Source organism: Hipposideros armiger, unplaced genomic scaffold (genome assembly GCF_001890085.2).
Source record: "Hipposideros armiger isolate ML-2016 unplaced genomic scaffold, ASM189008v1 scaffold_128, whole genome shotgun sequence".
Classification (NCBI taxonomy): Eukaryota; Metazoa; Chordata; class Mammalia; order Chiroptera; family Hipposideridae; genus Hipposideros; species Hipposideros armiger.
In genome coordinates this window covers 2,472,666-2,477,032 of record NW_017731478.1, presented here as the reverse complement: position 1 = coordinate 2,477,032, position 4,367 = coordinate 2,472,666, and positions in this window count along the sequence as shown.

The window sequence follows — 4,367 nt, the reverse complement described above, 5'->3', positions numbered from 1 at the left end:
AAAAAAAAAAAAAAAAGTTAAACAGAGTTACCGTGTGGTCCAGCAATTCCACTCCTAGGTGTAGACCCAAAGGAAGTGAAAACAGGGGTTCAAACAGACACTTGTGTGCAAACATTCACAGCAGCATTATTCATAAGGGCCAAATAGGGAACTACCCAAAGGCCCTTGGACTGATGAATGGATAAACAAAATGTGGTCTATCCATACAGTGGAACATCATTCAGCCATAAAAAGGAATGAAGTCCCGACACACGCGATAACATGGATGAATCATGTATGGTTCCATTCATATGAAGTGCCCAGAATAGAGATGAAGTCATTTGTCTCAGGTTATATCACATATAGTTAAGTAGAGGACCCGAAACTGAAACCCAAGAATATCTGCTCTTAGTACCAATATTGTTCGGCGAAAGAATGTTTTTAAATAAGTGAATGGATAAAGCTGGGATCTCCAACAGCCTCATCGTTGTCGTTCTGAATATTCCTTGCATTATAAAGTACTATATAGTTTTGGATAGTCCATAAAGGGGCTGGGAGAAATAATATTGCATTGGTTACATTGAGAAATCAGTTATACTGTACAAAGAATAACCTGACCCGATAGGCTGCTTTGGTTGTGCCATTCAACTGCGGGTCTGGAGCAGACGAAGGACGGCGAACAGTGGACCCTGGTCTAATTTCAGAGAGCAGTGAGAAGAAACAACAAACATCACAAACCCACTGCTACAGTGAACAGCCCTGGATGGCCAAAGAATTTTACCTTTGCTGACCGCACTCATAAAACCCTTCAAACCTCTCCACATTTCATCCTTTTTCCTCCAGCTGCGATTTCTTTTAAATTTTGAAATCGTCTTTATTTTACTTACGTTTAGAATAATACATGCTGAATTGATAAAATTTAGAAAATGCATACAAATAGAAAGAAAATTACCCCATCCTCAAAGATACTTTTTTTTCCAGTTTTGCTTTCTGTCCATATACATTACACACGCACATGCGCGCGCACACACACACACATACACACACGCACACTTTTAAGCTTAAGAGGGATCATCATAAATACAGTTTTGAACCCTGCGTTTATAAAGATTACATTTGGAGCTTTTTTACCATGCCATTAAGGATTCTTTGAGAAAATGATTTTGAATGGTCACATAATGCCATCTTATAGGGACACCGTAGTATTTTTTAGTCATTTTCTTATTTTTAGCCATTTGGGTTATACCGCAGCTCCGAACGTGTACCTCTCAGATCTCCTCCTTTGGGGGGAGTACACTGGACCGAGGGCCCCAGCTGCTGTGCTCTGAAATCCATTGGCCTATCACGCAGGGCCTTGCCATCCCCCCAGGGCCTCTCCCAGCCAATGACCACGTGGCAGGGACACTGAGGCTGCCTCATTCCTCGGACAAGTGACTTTGAGAATTCCCGATGGCCTTGCAGAACTCTCTTGGAAAAGCACTATGGTCTCAGACGCTGCCGCCAGCCCTCCTTTCTTCACCCCTTCCTTCAGCAGGACCTGCCTGGACCTGCCAGCCCTCCCAGCCCCCTCCCTCCTTCTGCACCCTCCCCTCTGCCCCTCACAGGTTGGGCTGCTGGTAATCAACTAGCACGGTGAATCCCTTCGCTTCTCTCCCTGAAGACTTGGACTAGCACAGGTCAGTTCCACTCTTATTTCTTTGTTTGTTTTTCATGTTATCATTAATGCTGTTTTGACCATGAAGTGTGTATATCCTGTCCAAGTGGGTGACCGTCACCTTAGGAAACTATGTTAGGACAGAACCCCAGGAGAGGCTCACGGCGGGGAGTGGGGGATAGAACCCTTTTATAAGACGGACACCTGTTTCTAATAGTGGCTGAGCAGACCTTTCTCATCACAGCTTCACTTATAAAACCTTTGCTGATTTGATGGGCAGGAATCAGGACCTTCTGTTCTTCGGCCTTTCTGGTTATGAGTGAGGTTGAGCAGTTTCACCTTTACTGGCTATTTGATTTCTTATTTTACACTAAAGCATTTCTTCTTTTTTCTCTCCCTCCTTTTCCTCTTTCTTCTCTCTCTCATTATCTGATTGCCTCTTCTATTTCCTTTTTATTTTTCACCTCACCTCTTAACTCTCCAGAATTTAAAAAAAAATGACATTGCTTTAGAAATGCTTTTCTTACATCTTTATATTCCCTGTTCTTTATAAATTGGGCAAGTTTGAGCTTTTACTCTGTCACAGAAAGTTCCCCCTGAAATAAATAAATCATGTTATCATATTCGTGTTTGCTTCTCCACGACCCTTGCTTAGTCCTTTGTTTTCCTTTACTCTGTAAGTGGCACTTGATTTTTTTTTTTTTAAGATTTTATTATTGGGGAATTGGGGAAGGGGAACAGACAAGTTGCTGTCCTTATGTCCTTCAGTCTAGTTGTGGAGGACGTTGCTTCACTGGCCCAAGTTGGCACCATCATTACGCTCTTCCCCGGGTGGGCAGTCGCTCACCGGCCATTAAACGGCCGCTCACGGTGGCTCACGGCGGCTCTCGGCGGCTTATGGTGGCTCACGGCGGCTCATGGCGGCTTACGGCGGCTCACGAAAGCTCATGATGCTCACGAAAGCTCACGAAAGCTCACGAATGCTCACGAATGCTCACGAATGCTCACGAAAGCTCACGCCTGCTTCCGGCCAGCTCCACTGCAGCCTACGCTGTTGCCGGCGACTCACGGCAGCCCAGCTCCAGGTTGAGCTGTTGTTCACCATCTTAGCTATAGAGGGCGCAGCGTCACTTGCCCTCAATGTGGAATCTGAACCTGGGCCCTGCTGCTCAGAGCTGGTGTCCCAAGCCAACTCCTAACCAACGCGCCACTCAGCCGACCCGCACTTGATTTTTTTTAAAGATTTTTTTTTTTTGGAGAATTGGGGGGATGGGAACAGTGATGGGGAATTGGGGGAAGGGGAATAGACAAGTTGCTGTCGTTTTGTTCTTCAATCTAGTTGTGGAGGACGTTGCTTCACTGGCCCAAGTTGGCACCATCATTGCGCTCTTCCCGNAAGCGACGTCCTCCACAACTAGACTGAAGAACAAAAGGACAGCAACTTGTCTGTTCCCCTTCCCTGATTCCCCAACGCTGTTCCCCTCCCCCAATTTCCCAGTAAAATCTCTTTTAAAAAAAATGTTGAAAGACATTGAAAAAGGCCTACATAAATGGAAAGACATTCTGTGTTCGTGAGTTGGAAGATAATATTGCCCAGATGGCTCCCAAAGTGATCCACGGCTTCAGTGTAATCCCTACCAAAATCACAACCACCTTCTTTGCAGAAATGAACAAGCTGGTCCTAAAATTCATATGGAAATGCAGGGGAACCCAGAAGAACCAAAACAATCTTGAAAAAGAAGTACCAAGTTGGAGGACTCACGTTTTCCAATTTTAATTACAAGCCTATGTAGTGAAGGCAGTATGATACCGGCTTTGAGATAGACATGTAGATCAATGGAATTCTATCCCATTGAGAGTCCAGCAATAAAACTATCAATCTATTGTCAAATGATTTTCTGCAGGGTGCCAATGCCAAGAGTCTTGTGGGGAAACAAATCGTCTTTTCAGCAAATGGTGTTGGGACTTAGAAGAGACCAGGTATAAATCTTCATGACCATGGACTGGGCGACAGTTTCTTAGACATGACATCCAAAGGGCAAGCAGAGGGCTGGCCAAGTGGCTCAGTTGGTTAAGAGCTCGCTCAAGAGTGCGAGCTCTGAGCAAGAGCGGTTCGATGCCCGGCCCGAGCTGAGCTGCGGCTGAGCTGCCAACAGGTGGCAGGTTGGCTCAGCTAAAAACCAAAAAAAAAAAAGCACAAGCAACCAAAGGAAAAATAGATAAATTACACCTCATCAGAAATAAAAATTCTTGTGTCAAAGGACACTGTCAAGAAAGCAAAAAAAGACAACCCACAGAATGGGAGAAAATATTTGCAAATCATGTATCTGGGAAGGGGCTAGTATCCAGAACATGTAACACTTAAAACTCAACAATAAAATGAAAAAATAACCCAATTAAAAAATACACAAAGGATTTGAGTGGACTTTTCTCCAGAGAAGATAAGAAAGTGACCGTTAATCACAAGAAAAGATGCTCAACGTCATTAGTCAGTCATTAGGAAAATGAAAATAAGAAGCACAGTGAGCTACCACTTCACGCCTACCAGGACGGTTCTAATTTTTTTAAAATGGAAAATATGAAGTGTTGGTGAAGATGTGGAGACATCAGAACCCTCATACATGGCTAGTGGGAATGTAAAATGGTCCAGCCGCTGCGGAAAACAGTTTGGTACAATAGTTCCTTCAAAAGTTAAACAGAGCGGGCCGGCCGAGTGGCGCGATGGTTAAGAACT